The 21,081-nt window shown below is 38.7% G+C and overlaps 1 protein-coding gene and 2 pseudogenes across 9 annotated transcripts in view; 1 reads left to right on the top strand and 2 right to left on the bottom strand.

The window, feature by feature from the left end:
* The window catches only part of ATRX (ATRX chromatin remodeler), a 298,228-nt gene that overhangs the window by 39,729 nt on the left and 237,418 nt on the right, over window positions 1-21,081 (top strand). The window lies entirely within an intron of this gene.
* On the bottom strand, window positions 5,848-6,705 carry LOC148773342 (alpha-1,2-mannosyltransferase ALG9 pseudogene; annotated as a pseudogene).
* Window positions 6,928-20,326, bottom strand: LOC148773341 (alpha-1,2-mannosyltransferase ALG9 pseudogene; annotated as a pseudogene).

Genomic DNA, 21,081 nt, shown 5'->3' with positions numbered 1-21,081 from the left:
TTGTTGCCTGCTTCTCCTGCCTTCAATCTTTTCTAGCATCAGGATCTTTTTGAATGAGTCAGTTTTTTGCATCAGTTGGTCAATGTATTAGAGATTCGGCTTCAGCATCAGTAATTCCGATGAATATTCAGGACTGATTTCCTTTAGGATGGACTGCTTGGATCTCCTAGCAGTCCAAGAGATTCTCAACAGTTCGAAAGCACCAGTTCTTCAGCACTCAGATTTCTTTATGGTCCAACTCTCACATACATACATCACTACTGGAAAAACCACACCTTTGATTAGATGGACCTTTGTCGGCAAAGGAATGTCTCTGCTTTTTAGTATGCTGTCTAGGTTTTTCATAGCTTTTCTTCCATGGTGCAAGCGTCTTTTAATTTCGTTGCTGCAGTCACCGTCTGCAGTGATTTTGGAGTCCAGAAAAATAAAGTTTGTCACTGTTTCCGCTGTTTCCCATGTTTCTATTGTTTCTATTTGCCATGAAGTGATGGGACCAGATGCCATGATCTTAGTTTTCTGAATGTTGAGCTTTCAGTTAATTTTTTCACTCTCCTTTTCCACTTTCATCAAGAGGCTCTTTAATTCTTCTTTGCTTTCTGCCATAAAGGTGGTGTCATCTGCATATCTGAGGTCATTGATATTTCTCCTGGCAATCTTGATTCCAACTTGTGCTTCTTCCAGCCCAGTGTTCCTCATGATGTACTCTGCATATAAGTTAAATAAGCAGGGTGACAATAGACAGCCTTGACATACTCCTTTCCCTCTCTGGAACCAGTCTGTTGTTCCATGTAAAGTTCTAGCTATTGCATTCTGACCTCCATACAGGTTTCTCAAGAAGCAGGTCAGGTGGTCTGGTATTCCCATCTCTTTCAGAATTTTCCAGTTTGTTGTGGTTCACACAGTCAAAGGCTTTGAAGTAGTCAATAAAGCAGAAGTACACATTTTTCTGGAACTCTCTTGGTTTTTCAATGATCCAGTGGATGTTGGCAGTCTGATCTCTAGTTCCTCTGCCTTTTCTAAATCCAGCTTGTACATCAGGAAGTTCAGGGTCCACATAATGTTGAAGCCTGGCTTGGGAAATTGTGAGCATTACTTTGATAATGTGTGAAATGAGTGCCGTGGTGTGGTTTTTGAACATTCTTTGACATTGTCTTTCTTTGGATTGGAATGAAAACTGACCTTTTCCAGTCCTGTGGCCACTGCTGAGTTTTCCAAATTTGCTTGCATATTGAGCACAGCATTTTCACAGCATCATCTTTTAGGATTTGAAATAGCTCAACTGGAATTCATCACCTCCACTAGCTTTGTTCGTAGTGATGCTTCCTAAGGCCCACTTGACTTAACGTTCCAGGATGTCTGGCACTAGGTGGTTGATCGCACCATTGTGATTGTCTGGGTTGTGAAAATCTTTTTTGTATAGTTCTTCTGTGTATTTTTGCCACCTCTTCTTAATATCTTCTGCTTCTGTTAGGTCCATACCATTTCTGTCCTTTAATGAGCCCGTCTTTGCATGAAATGTTCCCTTGGTATCTCTAATTTTCTTGAAGAGATCTCTAGTCTTTCCCATTCTATTGTTTTCCTCTATTTCTTTGCATTGATCGCTGAGGAAGGCTTTCTTATCTCTCCTTGCTATTTTTTGGAACTCTGTATTCAAATGGGTATATCTTTACTTTTCTCCTTTGCTTTTCACTCCTCTTCTCTTCTCAGCTATTTGTAAGGCCTCCTCAGACAGCCATTTTGCTTTTTTGCATTTCTTTTTCTTGGGGATGGTCTTGATTCCTGTCTCCTGTACAGTGTCACAAACCTCTGTGCATAGTTAATCAGGTACTCTATCAGATCTAGCCCCTTAAATCTATTTCTTACTTCCACTGTACAGTCATAAGGGATTTGATTTAGGTCATACCTGAATGATCTAGTAGTTTTCCCCACTTTCTTCAATTTAAGTCTGGATATGGCAATAAGAAGTTTATGATCTGAGCCACAGTCAGCTCCCGGTCTTGTTTTTGCTGACTGTATAGAGCTTGTCAGTGGTCTCTAAATAAGATGCTAAAAACAGAGGCAAGAAAAGAAAAATAGATAATATGGACCTCATTAAAATAAAAATTTGTGTGTTAAAGCACAGTCTCTAGAGTGAGAAGACAGCCTACGGAAAAAATTTTTGCAAACATTTATCTGACAAGGGTTTAATTTCCAGAATATATAAAGAAATTTTACAACTCAGCAGCAAGAACACAACTCAGTTAGAAAATGTACCAAGGCCTTGAATAGACATCCATTTACTTTTTTAAAAAATGTGATAAAATATACATAACATAAACCTTTTTAAAGTTTACATTTCAATAGTGTTATGTACATTTTTGCCACTTTTAGATTGTTTTGCAGCCAATCTCCAGATCTTTTTCATGTTGCAAAAGTGAACCTCTATACCCTATAAAGAGTAACTCCATATTTCCTGTGACTTCCTTTTATTTATAGTCAATGTCTTTAAAGTGGTGTCTTTAAATATATATAAAGACAGTATATATATGGGTCTTGATTTAGTCAACTCTGACATCTGACTATATCCACCTCATGTTCTTGACATTTTCTGACTCTTAGTTGGTGAATTTAGATCATTCACATTTATAGTGAATTTTGATGTAATTGGTTTAATACCTGCCATGTTTATAACTTTGTTCCTTGTGTTTGTTTTCTTTATCTTCTTTTTTGGCCTTTGGTTTTAATTGAACATTTATATGATTTCATTTTCTTTCCTCTTATAAATTATACTTCTTTAAGCATTTGTATTGATTGCCTTATAGTTTGCAATATACATTTATAACTAGTCTAATTCTATTTTTAAATAACACTGTACCACTTCATGAGAAGGGCATGGCAATCCACTGCAGTATTCTTGTGTATAGAATCTAATGGACAGGAGCCTGGCGGGCTACAGTTCACAGGATCACAAAGAGCTGTATATGACTAAAGTGACTTAGCACACATACCCCTTCACAAGTAGTATGGATACTTTATAACAGTATTTCCAATTCCTCTTCTTATCCATAAGCTATAATCACCCAGTGCATTTTTTGCTATTACTAGTTTGGACAGTTGACTATTAATTAAGGATAAGAAATATGGAAGATGTTATTTTACCTTCACTTATTTCTTCTGTAATGCTCTTCCTTCTTTATGTAGGTGTGTACTTCTGACCTGTATAATTTTCTTTCTCTCTGGAGAACTTGTTTCAACATTTCTTACAGGGAAAAGCTAAAGTCAACAAATGCCTTCGGTTTTTGTTTGAGAAAGTCTGTTTTTCTTTTACTTTAGAAGAATCATTTTACTGGATACATTATTCTAGCTTGGTGAGGAATTTCATTCTGCTTTCATGGTTTCGGACAACACGTAAGATCGAATGCTTATCCTTGATCCTCTATAGATAATATTTTTTTTCCTGGCTTTTTAAAAGATTTTTCTCTTTGGCTTTGTTTTTCTGCTGTTTGCATATGAGAAAACTAGATGTAGATATTTAGTATTTACACTGCTTGATATCCTCTTTCTCTGGTATCATTAATTTTGGAAGCTTTTCCACCATTCTTTTATTTCAAACATTTCTTCTGCTATTTTCATTCTTCTCCTCTGTATTTAAATTACATTTATGCTACAACTTCTGTAACTGTCCTACAGTTATTAGTTTTTCTGTTCCCTTTTATTATTTTTTCTCTTTGCATTTCAGTTCAAAAGGTTTATATTGACATATTATCCTCACTGATTCTTTCCTCTTCAGTCTCATTGATTCTTTCATTGGCTGTGTCCATCAAAAGCGTTCTTTCTTTTATAGTGTGTTGGATTTGTAGCATTTTATTTTATTTATGTGAGTTTTCATCTCTGCTTACATTACACATCTATTCTTGCAAGCTGCTCACTTTATCCCTTAGGAATCCTTATTTTATTAGTTATAGTTATTTAAAATTTACCTATCTGATAATTCCAAAACTGTGTGTCTTCTCTGAGTCTGGTTCTAATGCTCTCTTTGTGACTTTAGATTGTGTTTTTTCTTGCCTTTTAGTAGGACCTGTACTTTTTTGAAAGCTGTATGTAATAGGAAATGAGGTAGTCAGGCTTTTAGCATGAGGTTTTATGTTAACGTGGGAAGGAATGGGGCTGTGTTTAAAGTTTGCTGTAGCTGTTTGTACTAGAGCCTTTATTTCTTCTAGTTTCCTTGTTTTAGTTTTATTTTTTTTTTTCTTCCCTTTTGTCTTTGGGTATTCTTAAGAATTCCTTCTTAAACAGAATTTGTATCTTATAGGTTTCCCATTTGTAATTCTATTTTATTATATTGAATCCCAGGAGTTGGAGAGGGAAAGTGATCTTATGAATCACGTTTTTTTTTTTTTTAAGTTGTCCCTGGGCTGTGACCTTCAGAAATGTTTCTTTGCCTTTCCCCTCCTTACTTAGGTGAGGTAGGAAAGCTGGAGGAGGCTGAGGTGGTCTAATTGCTCTTCCTCTAGGTAGAGAATGCTATGGTATAGTAGTTTACCTTGAGAGCATGACTTTATTAAAAAGAGAATGTTCTGGGTGTATTTTAATATGGTTACTTTCCCCTCCTTCTACTTAAGGTGCAGTAGGATTTTTCCCCCCTCAGATCTTTCTCATGAAAACCTGAAAACCTTTTGGGACTCCTGTAGGTAAAATCCAGGAAAGTGTGCCTCCCATTTCAACTGGGAACCCAGAATTTTTTTTTTAACTCTCAGGCTAATCCTTTTTGGCCTCTAGTAATTCATCAGTTACTGTTGAAGTGTTCTCACTTCAGATAAAATGTGATTTTCTGTATCTGCCTGTTTTCCACTTTTTTCCTTTTCTGGTGATTGTTTATGTGTCCTTGGGCTTCCCTGGTGGCTCAGCAGTAAAGAATCTGCCTGCCAATGCACAAGACACAGATTCAATCCTCGGGTGGCGAAGATCTCCTGGGAAAGGAAATGGCAACCCACTCCAGTATTCTTGCTGGAAAATTCCATGGACAGAGGAGCCTGGCAGGCTACAGTCCTTGCGGTTGCAAAAGAGACACAACTTAGTCACTGAACAACAGCAACCTGTGACCTCAGTTCTCTAATGGATCTAAGAAAACTTACTGATTTTCAGTTTATCTTTTTTCTTGTTGTGAGTGTAGTAGTGAGACTTCTAAGCTGCTTACTTTTTGTAGCTCACTGGTTCTTTTCTGTTTGTTTTTGGCTTTTTAAAATAAATGAACCCATGTAAAATAATGTAACTGTGACTTTTCCGGATGTTCTCCTTTGTTTAGAATGCTTGTGTAACGTCTTTCAGAGCTTGGTCTTTGTGAGAATCAGGTTCCAATTTCAGTTGGAAGTTTTAGAAATTGAGTTTAAAATGATTTGTGTTTCTTACTGTTAGCACCTTATGTTTAATTGCTGCTGCATCCAAATAAGGATAGTATGGTAAGCTCAGTGGATTAATCATGCATAGTAAAACAGAGAACTTAGGTAATTTAATGTATTCATAGTGTTTTTATTAAAAATTAATGAATATATGCAAAATAATAAGCAATGAACAAAGATGAACAATTTTGGATAAGTATGCTATAGTAATTGAAGGTATCAATACTTTCGTGGACATCTTAGTTTATCCTTAGTCCTTTGAAATATTCTAAGTTTTGAGGATTATCTATTAGCATAACTACTTTTCCTATTCATTAAGTTAATTAGTCACTATGCCTTCACTTCTCTTAAGGAATGCAGTATAGGGTGGGCTTTGATTAGAGATAGAATTCCTGATTTTCCATTACAAGTGCAAATTATTTAACTCCCTTACTGCATTTATCAAATAAGTATCTTTTTTTGGGGGGTATCAGACAGACTTTTTTACAAATATTATAAGTAATGACCTTGAGAGAGTCCTGTCTGTGGAATCACCAGTTAACAGGATGATTATCCTTTGGGGCCATAGGCATGGTTCTAACCTCCACTTTTCTTTGGTTTGTTTTGCTTTCTGGGGTTTGAGGATGGTGTAGTTTGCATGCACTGTATACTGATCTGACAGGAAGAGACATAGAACTTTGAAGATCTGGACGCATCAAGGAATGGTCTGTAGGCCAAGTTGATCCATTCTTCTCTATTGGATGAATATTTTGGCTCCTAGTTTGTTGCTCTCATGGTGTCCAAATCCACTAGCATTTACTGATGTCAGTATATCTGGATGGCTCCTCTAGGTTCTGGTCATTCATATCAGTAGGAACAATCTGTAGGCCAGTGTTCCCTCTGCAAAAGGTGTTAGTAACTGGCCCCTGAACTGTGATGGAATGAACTGAAGCTGCCAATTATTGGGCAGAAGGAAGCTGCTGGGAAATCTATACCATTTTTTTTTTCCTATACAGACATTAATAGGTTGGCCTGTGGATGGTTGGGTCTGTTGCAGTTCAGTAAAATTCTGGATACAAATCAAGGGGCCCATGATACCCTCTGAACAGTGCCACAGAACAGGAAGAAGGTAAGAGTCTAAACAGGAAGAGTGTTCCTAACACCAGCCAATTTGATGTCAAACAGTATCATGCTCCAAGCGGTATTACTGAACCACGAAGTGGTAATATTTCAGAAGTGCAGAAAGTGCCACAGCACCACAGAGACATACAAATGGATATACAGGGAAAAGAACTCTCTCTTCTTTATGAGGCTGAATGAAGAAAATTATAAATGAAATATACATTGGAATCAAGTCTTAAGTTGCATAGTTGTGTCTGACATTGTGACCCCATGGACTGTAGCCCACCAGGCTCCTCTGTCTGTGAGATTTTTCAGGCAAGAATACTAGAGTGGGTTGCCATGTCCTTCTCCAAGGGATCTTCCCAACCCAGGGACCGAACCCATGTCATCTGTGTCTCCTGCATTATAGGTGGATTCTTTACCATCTGAGCCACCAGGTAAGCCAGTGTCAGTGGCCTAAATTCTTATCATGGAATCTCTGCAGTAGGTATTTTATAAAAAAGTCAGTGAGCAAAGACTACACTAAAATTCAGAAATTCATTAATAAAAATACCAGGATTCTGTACCATAAAGATCAGGTCCATGAAGAGTAAAGACATTATACAAAACAATGTTGAGTGATGCAGTCACCAAGTTTCTGTAATAGTAGCTGTCAGTGACTACCACAGTCACCAGAAAGAGCATTAGGGCAACCAGCAACCGATGAAGGAAACTCTTCCAACCTGTTTCATGACCAGCAAATCAGAGGCAATAGGTAAACCAAGAGCTACACTGAATGGTGAGCCTAAGATAGCCCTAGCTGCTAATCCAATTATATTAATGGAAGTTTGTCCATATACCAGCCAGTCATAACTATCACGGGGGTGTACAAACAGAAACTTCTAGGAAGGAATGCTGATAATGAGCAAAAGATGTCAGTGCTGAGAACCAAGAAGGCTAACATTTGATGCACATGCAGCCCAAACTTCTTACACACAGGCTTGTAAAAGTAAAGTTCACATATATAGCTCACAAAAGCTAGTAGAAAAGCTAGTATTCTTGTAAAATACAAGAATCTTGAAGTGAAATTACTCAGTCATGTCAAACTCTTTGTGACCCCATGGACTGGAGCCTACCAGGTTCCTCGGTCCATGGGATTTTCCAGGCAAGAGTACTGGAGTGGGTTGCCATTTCCTTCTCCAATAAGAATGTTTAAGATAAGCTGGGGAATATTCCCAAGCTTGAAACCTGTTCCCATAGATGAGGTAGTGTGTTGGTTCCCAGTAGTTGAGTGTTTCATCACAGTCAGAGATGTTGCTCTGGAGAGCAGCACATAACCTTGTTGAGAGCAGATACTTGAAAGCAGTAGATCCTTCTGGTACTCAGACTTGTCCTGCTTTATTCCCATATGACCTGCACTCTAGGGTTTCTTCACTAGCAAAATGAGACCTGAGCTGGGGCATCTATTTAAGTCTGGTGAAGATCCAATATCCACCCACCCTGGTAGTGCAGAAGGAGCAGGGTGAAGAGGCTGTGGGCCCTCCTGGCTGGAAGACTGGGCCAGGCACAGCCCCTCACTGTACAGGCATAAGTGCCTTTCTGAGCCTTGATTCCCTGTAATAAAGTTTTAATGATGTTTAAATCAGGCCAGTGTGTTTTAATGATGTTTAAATCAGGCCAGTGTGTATAAAATGGATGTTGAAATTTGTCATGGTTATATAAGGAAACCTGAGACAGTGTGGACTAAGAAAAATTCCACCATTTACCCTAACGTTTGATTTTCCAGTGATTGGTATTCATTGGCATAGTAGCAACCTGTTTGGACCTTTATCACATTTGAGAGTAAAATCAAGGCATACAAAGTTTATAGAAAATTAGGCTTTATTTTATATGTGTACATAGTTAATACTTGCCAGCTGTTGAAAGGAGTTCTTATAATTTTACTTGAATAAGGACATAAGTTAGTAGACATTCTTGAATGAATAGTAAACTTGTAGTAAATGAAGTGTGGAAAATCTGTTGGATTAGTGAAAAGTCAATTGTGAACTACTATTTAATTTAAAATCTTTATCTCCATGCACTTAGGAGTAATGCAATGAATTTATTATATCACAAAAATGTAGAAGAAAAAGTATCACAATTTTATCATACAGGTAACATTAATGTTTTTAGTGTACTTTTTTGCAATATTTTTATTTAGTTTGAAACATAGTTGTGATTATATGTTCATGTTCAGTTTTTTTTATTGTTAAACATTGTAGCATGAAGTATTTTTTATACTGTAATTGAACTTTTTGGAATTTAAATGGCTGGTATGATATTGTATGACTTAGGCATGACTGTTTAGCCATTATTACACATTTAAGTATTCATAGTTTTTTTGACTATTGTGAATAGTTCATAGATCAATGTCTTGTGATTAAAGTTATTTCTTTAGAATTATTTTATTTGTGTAGATAAAAAAGAGGCAGAATTATTCAATAGGATATCAAAGACTTATTGCTAAGTTGTTTTCTAAATCCTTGTATTACCGTTGGCCATATATGATAGTGTATATTTCATAGCATATTATTCTACAATGAATAGTCATTTTTCCATTGAATATTTGATAGATTAAAAAGAGGTATTGCATTTATCACTTTAAAAAAACTTTATTTATTTATATTAATTTTTGCATGTGCTAGGTCCATGTTGCTGCTTAGGCTTTTCTCTAGTTGTGGTCAGTGCTCGGGTTTCTCGTTGCCTTGCCTTCTCTTGTTGTGGAGTAAGGGCTCTAGAGCGCAGGCTCATTAGTTGTGGCGCAGAGATGTAGCTGCTCTGGGGCATGTGGCATCCTCCAGATCAGGGATCCAACCTGTGTCTCCTACATCGGCAGGCGGACTCTTCAGCACTGAGCCACCAGGGAAGCTCCATTTAACACTTTATAGCATCTAGTAAGTTATACTGTCATGTTTATTTCTTTATGCATTTTGCTTACTCTTTAAAGGAAAATGTTCACAATATTTTCAAGTTTCTATAAGGGAAATAGAGCAAAGTACTGTGTTTTGCATTGCTTTATTTATTTTTTGTTAGCTATAAATACCTTTATCTACTAACCAAAAGAATGTTCCTGTGTTTTTCCTATTGAAGTATAGTTGATTTATATCTTCCCTGGTGACTGACTGGTAAAGAATCCACCTGCCAATGCAGGAGATGTGGGCTCAATCCCTAGGTTGGGAAGGTCCCCTGGAGAAGGAAATGGCAATACACTCCAGTATTCTTGCCTGGGAAATTCCGTGGACAGAGGAGCCTGGTTGGCTATAGTCCATGGGGTCACAAAAGTTGGACACAGCGACTAAACAATAACAACATATTTGATTTATAATGTTGTGCCAGTCTCTGCTGTACAACAAAGTGACTCATTTATACTCATGTACATGTTTTTTAAAAAGTTAATTAATTTGGCTGCTTCAGGTCTTGGTTGCAGCAGGTGGGATCTTTGTTGCGTCATGCAGGATCTTTCCTTGTGGCATGTGGACTCTTAGTTGTGGCACACCGACTCAGTGGTTGTAACCTGTGGGCTCCAGAGTGTGCAGGCTTCAGTAGTTGCGGCACATGTGTTCTCTAGTAGTGGCTCATGGGCTTGGTGGCATGTGGGCTTGGTAGTTTGGTTTGTGGGCTTAGTTGCTCCCTGGCATGTGGGATCTTAGTTCCCTGACCAGGGATTGAACCTGTGTCCTCCTGCATTGCAAGGTGAATTCTTACCACTGGACCACCAGGGAGTCCATATACATGCTTTCAAAATGTTCTTTTCCATTATGGTTTATGTCAGGAGATTGGATATAGTTCTTTCTGCTAAACAGTAGAATCTTGTTTATCCATTCTAAATATAATAGTTTGCATCTACCAACCCCACATTCCCAGTGCATCCTTCTCACTCCCCCTCCCCCCAGCCTTGGCAACCAGAAGTCTGGTCTCTGTGCCTATGAGTCTGTTTCTGTTTTGTAGATAGGTTCATTTGTGCCATATTTTAGATTCCTTATATAAGTGATATGATAAGGTATTGTCTTTCTCTGACTTCACTTAGTATGATAATCTCTACTTGCATCCATGTTGCTGCAAAAGGCATTAGTTTGTTCTTTTTTATGGCTAAGTAGTATTCTGTTGTATTAGTGTACCGTGTCTTCTTTATTCATTCATGGGTCAGTGGACCTTTAGGTTGTTTCCATGTTTTGACTATTGTAAATAGTGGTGCTATTAACATTGGGGTGCATGTATCTCTTTGAATTATTGTTTTGTCTGGGTATATGCCCAGGAGTGGGATTGCTAGATCATACAGTGATTTTAATTTTAATCTTCTGAGCAACTTCCATATTGTTTTCCATAGTGGTTGCACCAACTTACATTCCCACCAACAGTGTAGGAGGGTTCCCTTTTCTCCACACACTCTCTAGCATTTGTTGTTTGTAGATGTTTAATGATTGCCATTCTGACTGGTGTGAGGTGATACCTCATTTTAGTTTTGATTTGCATTTCCCTAATAATTAGTGATGTTGAACATCTTTTCATGTGCTGTTTGACCATCTGTATGTCTTCTTTGGAGAATGGCTATTAAGGGTTTCTGCCCATTTTTTAATTGGATAGTTTTTTTGTTGTTGTTGAATTGTCTGTGCTGTTTGTATATTTTGGAGGTTAAGCCCTTGTTGGTTGTATCAGTTGCAAAAGTTTTGAATTTATTTTTGTGCATGGTGTGAGTGTGTGTTCTAAATTCATTGAAATACATGCAGCTATCCAACTTTACCGGCAACACTTGCTGAAGAGATTTTTTTCCCCATTTTATATTCTTGACTCCTTTGTCAAAGATGAATTGACTATAAGTGTGTAGACTTCTGGGCTCTGTATTCTCTTATTTTGATTTGTATGTCTGGTTTTGTACCAATGCCACACTGTTTTTTTAATTACTGTAGCTGTGTAGTATTGTTTGAAGTCTGGGAGAGTTATGCCTCCTGTTTTGTTTTCATTCCTTAGGATTGATTTGGTGGTTTTGGGTCCTTTTTGGTTCCATATAAGTTTTTGGATTATGTGTTCTAGTTCTGTGAAAAATGTCATGGGTAATTTGATAGACATCACATTAAATATGTAGATTGCTTTGGCTAGTCTTGGCCATTTTAACAGTATTAATTCTTCCAGTCCAAAAGCATGGCATATCTTTCCATTTCATTGAATCCTCTTTAATTTTCTATATTAATGTTTTATAGTTCTCAACATATACATCTTTCACTTTGTTAAGTTTATTCCTAGATATTTTATTATTTTTTGTTGCAATTTTAAAGCAATTTTTTTTTATGTTCCATTTCTGACATTTCATTGTTCGTGTAAAGAAATGCAAACAATTTCTGGATGTTAATCTTGTATCCTATTACTTAGCTGAATTCATTTATTAGATCTAGTAGTTTTTGTGAGGAGTCCTTAGGGTTTTCTATATATTCTATCATATCATCTTCATGTAGTGACACTTTCACCTCTTCCCTTCCAAATTGGATACCTTTTATTTCTTGTCTGATTGCTATAACTAAGACTTCCAATGCTGTGTTGAATAGAAGTGGGATCCTTGTCTAGTTCAAGATTTTAACAGAAAGACATTTTGGCTTTTCCCATTGCATATTGTATTGACTGGGTTTGTCATAAATAGCTTTCAGTATGTTGAGATATGTTCCGTATATACTCACTTTGCTAAGAGTTTTTTCATGAATGGATGTTGAATTTTGTCAAATGTTTTTTCTGCACCGATTGAGATGATCATGTCGTTTTTGACTCCAGATTTTTGTTAATGTGTTGTATTACACTGATTTGCGTATGTTGAACCATCCTTGTGAACTTCAGATGAATCCCACATGGTCATGGTGTATGACATTTTTTTTTTAACAGGTTGTTCATTTATTTATATTTATTTTTGAACGCACTGGATGTTTATTGCTGCACTTGAGCTTTCTCTAGGGATGTCGAGTAGAGAAACTCTTCCTTGTAGTGTGCTGGCTTCTAATTGCGGTGGCTTCTCTTGTTGTAGAGCACAGGCTCTAGGGCATGTGGGCTCAGCAGTTGTGGCATGTGGGTTCAGTAGTTGTGGCACATAGGCTTAGTTGCTCTGTGGCATGTGGAATCTTCCCAGACCAGGGATCGAACCTGTGTCCCTTGCATTGACAGGCAGAGTGTTAATCACTGAACCTCCAGAGAAATCTCTGTATGAGAGTTTTTTATGTGTTGTTGGATTCAGTTTGCTAATATTTGTTGAGAATTTTTTCATCTATATTCATAAAAAATATTGGCCTAAAATTTTCTTTTGATGCTGTGAAAGTGCTGCACTCAATGTGCCAGCAAATTTGGAAAACTCAGCAATGGCCACAGGACTGGAAAAGGTCAGTCTTCATTCCAATCCCAAAGAAAGGCAATGCCAAAGAATGCTCAAACTACCGCACAATTGCACTCATCTCACATGCTAGTAAAGTCATGCTCAAAATTCTCCAAGCCAGGCTTCAGCAATATGTGAACCGTGAACTCCCAGATGTTCAAGCAGGTTTTAGAAAAGGCAGAGGCACCAGGGATCCAACTGCCAACATCTGCTGGATCATGGAGAAAGCAAGAGAGGTCCAGAAGAGCATCTATTTCTGCTTCATTGACTATGCCAAAGCCTTTGACTGTGTGGATCACAATAAACTGTGGAACATTCTGAAAGAGATGGGAATCCCAGACCACCTGACCTGCCTCTTGAGAAACCTGTATGCAGGTCAGGAAGCAACAGTTAGAACTGGACATGGAACAACAGACTGGTTCCAAATAGGAAAAGGTGTACGTCAAGGTTGTATATTGTCACCTTGCTTATTTAACTTATATGCAGAGTACATCATGAGGAACGCTGGGCTGGAAGAAGCACAAGCTGGAATCAAGATTGCTGGGAGAAATATCAATCACCTCAGATATGCAGATGACACTACCCTTATGGCAGAAAGTGAAGAGGAACTCAAAAGCCTCTTGATGAAAGTGAAAGAGGAGAGTGAAAAGGTTGGCTTGAAGCTCAGCATTCAGAAAACAAAGATCATGGCATCTGGTCCCATCCCTTCATGGGAAATAGATGGGGAAACAGTGGAAACAGTGTCAGACTTTATTTTTTTGGGCTCCAAAATCACTGCAGATGCTGATTGCAGCCATGAAATTAAAAGACGCTTACTCCTTGGAAGGAAAGTTATGACCAACCTTGATAGTATATTAAAAAGCAGAGACATTACTTTGCCAACCAAGGTCCGTCTAGTCAAGGCTATGGTTTTTCCCGTGGTCATGTATGGATGTGAGAGTTGGACTGTGAAGAAAGCTGATCGCCGAAGAATTGATGCTTTTGAAATATGGTGTTGGAGAAGACTCTTGAGAGTCCCTTGTACTGCAAGGAGCTCCAACCAGTCCATTCTAAAGGAGATCAATCCTGGGTGTTCACTGGAAGGACTGATGCTAAAGCTGAAACTGCAATACTTTGGCCACCTCATGCGATGAGTTGACTCACTGGAAAAGATTCTGATGCTGGGAAAGGTTGGGGGCGGGAGGAGAAGGGGACGACAGAGAATGAGATGGCTGGATGGCATCACCGACTCTGTGGACATGAGTTTGAGTGAACTCCGGGAGTTGGTGATGGACAGGGAGGCCTGGCGTGCTGTGTTTCATGGGGTCACGGAGAGTCAGACACGACTGAGTGACTGAACTGAACTTTTCTGGTTTTCGAATCAGTGTGATGGTGGCTTCATAGAATTATTTTGGTAATGTTCCCTCCCCTACAGTCTTTTTAGTAGAGTTTGAGAAGAATTGGTGTAAATTTTTTGTATATTTGGTAGAATTTGCCTGTAAAGCCATCTGATCCTGGACCTTTGTTTGTAGGGGATTTTTTTTTTTTAAATAGCAGATTCTGTTTCACTTCTAGTTATCAGTCTGTTCAAATTATCTGTTTCTTCCTGATTCAGTTTTGGTGGGCTGTATATTTCTAGAAAGTTGTCTTTCTTCTGAGGTGTCAAATTAAAATTTTTTTCAGTTGATTTTAATCTAAATTTAATCAGTTGATTTTATTATATGTGGACTTCTTAACCCTTCTTATTTATTTATTTATTTTTGGCTGTGCTGGTTCATAGTTGCTGCTTGGGCTTTCCTCTGGTTGTGGAGGTGGCTTCTCTTGTTGCCAAGCACAGGCTCTAGAGTGTGTGGGCTCAGTAGTTGCAGCTCTTGGGCTCTATAGCACAGGCTCAATTGTTGTGGTAGATGGGATTAGTTGCTCCACCGCACGTGGGATCTTCCCAGATCAGGGATTGAACCTGTGTCTCTTCCATTGGTGGGCAGATTCGTTACCAGGGAAGCCATAACCCTTCTGTTTTGTAAAAAATTATTTATTTATCTGCACTGGCTCTTAATTGTGGTAGTAGGATCTTCAATCTTCATTTTGGCATGAGGGATCTTTAGTTTCGACTTGTAAACTCTTTGTTGGAGAATGTGAACCCTTGCAACCTGTGGGATGTAGTTCGCTGACCAGAGATTGAACCTGGGCTTCCTACATTGGGAGCACAGAGTTTTAGCTACTGGACCACCAGGGCAGTTCCTTGGTTGTCCACTTTGTAGGCATATAATTATTCATAGTATTCTATTATGTCTTTTTGTATTTCTGCAGTATCACTTGAGATTTCTCCTTTTTCATTCTTTGTTTATTTGGATTCTCTCTTTTTTCTTCCTGGTGAGCCTGGCCAGAATCTTGTCAATTTTGCTTACTTTTTCAAAGAACTATTCCTTGGTTTTATTGATTCTTTTCTATTTTTTAAATCTCTCTTTTTCTTATGTCCTGCCTGATCTTTATTATTTCCTTCTGTTGACTTCAGATTTTGTTTGTTTTTCTTTTTATAATTCTTTTAGGTGGTAGGTTAGGTTGTTTGAGATTTTTCTTGTGTTTTTGAATAAGGCCTGTATTGCTATGAACTTCCCATTTCTTTTCCTCTGGTTGATTTCTAGTTACATTTCTTTGTGGTCAGAGATGTGATTGAAATAATTTCTGTATTCTTAAATTTGTTGAGGTTAGTTTTGTGCTGTAGTATGTGGCCAATCTTAGAACTTGTCCCATGTATTTTATGTATTTTGGGTCTCGTTTTGAATGTAGTGTCCTGAAAATATCAGTTAAATCTAAGTGTTCTGTTGTATCATTTAGGATCTCTGTTGCATATTTTCTGTCTGTGGTATCTGTTCATTGATGTGTAGGGGATGTTAAAAGTTTCTTATTATTGTTATTCCTATCAGTTTCTCCCTTATGTTTGTTAATATTTGTTTTATGTATTTGGGTGCTCCTGCATTAGATGTTGGAGAAGGCAATGGCAAGCCACTCTAGTACTCTCGCCTGGAAAATCCCATGGATGGAGCAGCCTGGTAGGCTGCGTCTGTGGGGTCGCTAAGGGTCAGACACGACTGAGCGACTTCACTTTCACTTTTCACTTTCACACATTGGAGAAGGAAATGGCAACCCACTCCAGTGTTCTTGCCTGGAGAATCCCAGGGACGGGGGAGCCTGGTGGGCTTCCGTCTATGGGGTCGCACAGAGTCAGACACGACTGAAGTGACTTAGCAGCAGCAGCAGCAGCAGCATTAGATGTATAAATGTTGACGAGTACAAAACTCTTTTCTTGTATTGATCTTTTTATCGTTATATAGTTTCCTTGTTTTTCTTTTTAACAGTTGCTTTAAACTATATTTTGTCTGATATGAGTATTGCAACTCCCACTTACTTTTCATTTCTGTTTGCATGGAATATCTTTATTCATTCCTTCACTTTCGATCTGTGTATGTTCTTTGTCCTAAGGTGGGTCTCTTGTAGGCAGCATACTGCTGCTACTGCTGCTGCTAAGTCGCTTCAGTTGTGTCTGGGTCTGTGTGACCCCGTAGACGGCAGCCCACCAGGCTCCCTGTCCCTGGGATTCTCCAGGCAAGAACACTGGAGTGGGTTGCCATTTCCTTCTCCAATGCATGAAAGTGAAAAGTGAAAGTGCAGTCACTCAGTCGTGTCCGACTAGTAGCGATCCCATGGACTGCAGCCTACCAGGCTCCTCCACCCATGGGATTTTCCAGGCAAGAGTACTGGAGTGGGGTGCCATCGCCTCCTCCGTGTAGGCAGCATATTGTAGGCTTTTTTAAATCCAGTCTACCACTCTATCTCTTTTAATAGGAGCATTTAGTCCATTGAGATTTAAAGTAATTTTCGATACATATTTATTGCCATATTAAACCTTATTTTCTAGTTGATTCTTTGTTTCTTTTGTTCCCTTTTTCTTTCTGTTTTTCTTTTTGTGGATTTCCTTTTATCTTAATTCTTGTGTTCTCTTGTTTTTGGTTTTTGTGAATCTGCTGTATGTTTTTTAATTTGTGGTTACCTTGTTTTTCAAGTATCTTAACTCCTTCGTGAATCTGCTTGCTTTAGACGTATAGGTTAAACACACTGAAAAAAAAGAATGTATTTTCTTCCTCTTTCCCCACATTTTATTATTTTGATGTCCTTTTTTACATTTTCATGTTTATCCTATTGCTCTTCCTTGTGTTTACCATTACTTTCACTAATAAGTTTTTTATTCTCTCTTTTTGATATATGTACTGGCTAATTTAATTGATTTCTTTTCAAATTTTGATTTCCTCCTTCTTATATCTTCTTGCTTCTTTTCTATTTAGAGAAGATCTTTCAATTTCTTTTAAGATAGATTTAGTATTTCTGTAGACTTTCAGTTTTTGCTTGTATGAGAAAGTCTTTATTTCTCTACTGTTCTAAATGATTATCTGTCTTGCTTGGTAGAGTATTCTAGGTTACAGATTTTTCCCTTTCAAAACTTTGAATATATTTTACTACTTCCTTCTGGCCTGCATTGTTTCTGTAGAGAAGTCCATTGATAGCCTTATCGGGATTCCCTTTTAAGTACCTATGTTTTTCTCTTGCAGCCTTTAGAAATCTTTGTTTTTTTTTTTTTTATCTATTTTATTGGAGGCAAATTACCTTACATTAATATATTGGTTGGTTTTACCATACATTGACATGAATCCGCCCCGGGTGTACATGTGTTCCCTTCCTTGAACCCCCCTCCCACCTCCCTCTTCCCCATTTCCTCCCTCCAGGTCATCCCCGTGCACCAGCCCCAAGCATCCTGTATCATGCATCGAACCTGGACTGGTGATTCATTTCACATATGATAATACACATGCTACAATGCCGTTCTCCCCAATCATCCCACCTTCACCCTCTCCCACAGAGTCCCAAAGACTGTTCTATATAACTGTGTCTCTTTTGTAGTCTCGTATACAGGGTTAAGGTTACCATCTTTCTAAATTCCATATATATGCTGCTCCTGCTAAGTCACTTCAGTCGTGTCCAACTCTGTGTGACCCCATAGACAGAAGCCCACCAGGCTCCCCCGTCCCTGGGATTCTCCAGGCAAGAACACTGGAGTGGGTTGCCATTTCCTTCTCCAATATGTGAAAGTGAAAAGTGAAAGTGAAGTTGCTCAGTCATGTCCGACCCTAGCGACCCCACAGACTGCAGCCTACCAGGCTGTTCCATCCATGGGATTTTCTAGGCAAGAGTACTGGAGTGGCTTGCCATTGCCTTCTCCGATATATGCGTTAGTATACTGTATTGATGTTTTTCTTTCTGGCTTACTTCACTCTGTATAATAGGCTCCAATTTCATCCACCTCATTAGAACTGATTCAAATGCATTCTTTTTGATGGCTGAAAAATACTTCATTGTGTATATGTACCAAAGCTTTCTTATCCATTCATCTGCAGATGGACATCTAGGTTGCTTCCATGTCCTGGCTATTACAAACAGTGCTGCAGTGAACATTGGAGTACATGTGTCTCTTTCAATTCTGGTTTCCTTGGTGTGTATGCCCAGGAGTGTGATTGCTGGATCATATGGCAGTTCTGTTTCCAGTTTTTTGAGGAATCTCCACACTGTTCTCCATAGTGGCTGTACAAGTTTGCATTCCCACCAACAGTGTAAGAAGGTTCCCTTTTCTCCACACCCTCTCCAGCATTTATTGCTTGTAGACTTTTGGATAGCAGCCATTCTGACTGGTGTGAAATGGTATCTCATTGTGGTTTTGATTTGTATTTCTCTGATTATGAGGGATGTTGAGCATTTTTTCATGTGTTTGTTAGCCATCTTTATGTCTTCTTTGGAGAAATGTCTGTTTAGTTCTTTGGCCCGTTTTTTGATTGGGTCACTTATTTTTCTGGAATTGAGCTGCAGGAGCTGCTTGTATATTTTGGAGATTAATCCTTTATCAGTTGCTTCATTTGCTATTGTTTTCTCCCATTCTGAAGGCTGTCCTTTCACCTTGCTTATAGTTTCCTTTGCTGTGCAGAAGCTTTTGATTTTAATTAGGTCCCGTTTATTTTTGCTTTTATTTCCAATATTCTGGGAGGTGGGCCACGGAGGTCCCTGCTGTGATTTATGTCGGAGAGTGTTTTGCCTACGTTCTCCTCTAGGAGTTTTATAGAATCTGGTCTTACATTTAGCTCTCTAATCCATTTTGAGTTTATTTTGGTGTATGGTGTTAGGGAGTGTTCTAGTTTCATTCTTTTACAAGTGGCTGACCAGTTTTCCCAGCACCACTTGTTAAAGACACTGTCTTTTCTCCATTTTATATTCTTGCCTCCTTTGTTGAAAATAAGGTGTTCATAGGTGCATGGATTTATCTCTGGGCTTTCTATTTGTTTATCTTTATCTTTTGCCATTTTTATTATCATGTCTTGGTGTAGGTCTTTTGGATTCATTTGTTTGGGATCCTCTGTGCTTCCTATATCTGGATATCTGTTTCCTTTAGGTTTGGGGAATTTTCAGCCACAATTTGTTCAAATACATGTTCAATCCCCTTTTCTCTTTCTTCTAGAAATCCTAGTATGCATAGATTGGGATGGTTTATAATATCCAATAGGTTTCTTGTACTGCTTTCATTTTTGTTTTTTTTCATTTGACTTTCTGAATGTTATTTTGCTTCAGTGATTTCTATTATTATGTCTTTCAGGTCACTTATTCTTTCTTCTGCATTATTCATTGAATTATTCATTGCTTTTAGCTCAGTTTTCATCTCAGCAAATGAATTTTCTAATTTTTCTTGTTTCCTCCTTATACTTTCTAGCTCCTTTTTACAATAATCTGCATTTCCATCGATAACCTTTCTTAATTCCTTGAGTATTTCCATTACCTCCATTTTTCTTGGAGGGGAGGGCCTGTGGCATGCAGGGTCTTAGTTTCATGACCAGGGATCAAAATGGTGTGTTCTGCATTGGGAGTGCAGATACTCAACCACTGGATCACCGAGAAAATCCCATTACCTCCTATTAGACTAAAAAAGAATCTGTTTCATTTTTTGTTCCTTCCGGGAAATTTTCTTGGTCATTTAACTGAGAGTGGTTCATCTGCTTCTTCATCTTCCTTTTGTTTATCTTATTCTGTGAGTTCAAGAGAAGCAGTTATCTACTGTAGTCTTGGAGTGCTGTTATATGCTGGAGTATTCCTGTGTAGCTTGTGTGGGGTTAATGTTTTTTGGCATGAGGGAAGTTTTTGGTTTGGATGTTTGCCACGTTTGCCATCTCTTTCCTCAGCCTGCGCTGGCCATTATCCCCTTGATAGAGGGTGTGCAGGTGTTACCCATGCATGCTTCCAGGAAGGCATGGGCAGTGGTTGGCTCCCAGTTGTGGGACGCTTCGCAGCAGTGGTCTGTGTTTGCCTCTGGAGTCTGAGGTAGATCATGCCTGCCTCCAGAGCTCATATAGGCCACCTGAGAGTTTGTGAGAGAGCTAATTCTTAGATAGGTTGAAAAGGAGTCCATGGCCCTCAAGGAGGAAGGGGTCCTGGGTTCTCCAGGAGAAGGGGGCAAATTTTTTTTTAATATTGCTTAACTTAGTCACATAAGATGCTTTTCCTTAAACTCTGAGTTGCTCTGAAAACAGTCTTTAAGACTAACTTTCTTTAAGCCCAGAGCTAATAATTAACAACAAAACAACTCATCTTGCTCAAGGGTATGTTTTTCCTTAAGTTCTCTACTAATGATTATATAACAACAATGTGTCTTGCTGAGTCATTTGAAAAGACCCTGATGCTGGGAAAAAGTAATGTTTCTGCTTCTTAATATACTATCAAGGTTGGTCATAATCGATGCTTTTGAACTGTGGTGTTGGAGAAGACTCTTGAGAGTCCCTTATACTGCAAGGAGATCCAACCAGTCCATTCTAAAGGAGATCAATCCTGGATGTTCATTGGAGGGACTGATGCTAAAGCTGAAACTGCAATACTTTGGCCACCTCATGCGACGAGTTGACTCACTGGAAAAGACTCTGATGCTGGGAAAGGTTGGGGGCGGGAGGAGAAGGGGACGACGGAGAATGAGATGGCTGGATGGCATCACCGACTCTGTGGACATGAGTTTGAGTGTACTCCGGGAGTTGGTGATGGACAGGGAGGCCTGGCGTGCTGTGATTCATGGGGTCGCGGAGAGTCGGACACGACTGAGCGACTGAACTGACTGACTGACTGACTGATGCTGGGAAAGATTGAGGGCAGGAGGGAAAGGGCCGAGAGAGGATG

This window comes from Moschus berezovskii, chromosome X (assembly GCF_049115385.1).
Source record: "Moschus berezovskii isolate FMDL1 chromosome X, NW_MosBer_1.0, whole genome shotgun sequence".
Lineage (NCBI taxonomy): Eukaryota > Metazoa > Chordata > Mammalia > Artiodactyla > Moschidae > Moschus > Moschus berezovskii.
This window is presented reverse-complemented; position numbering and strand designations above follow the sequence as displayed.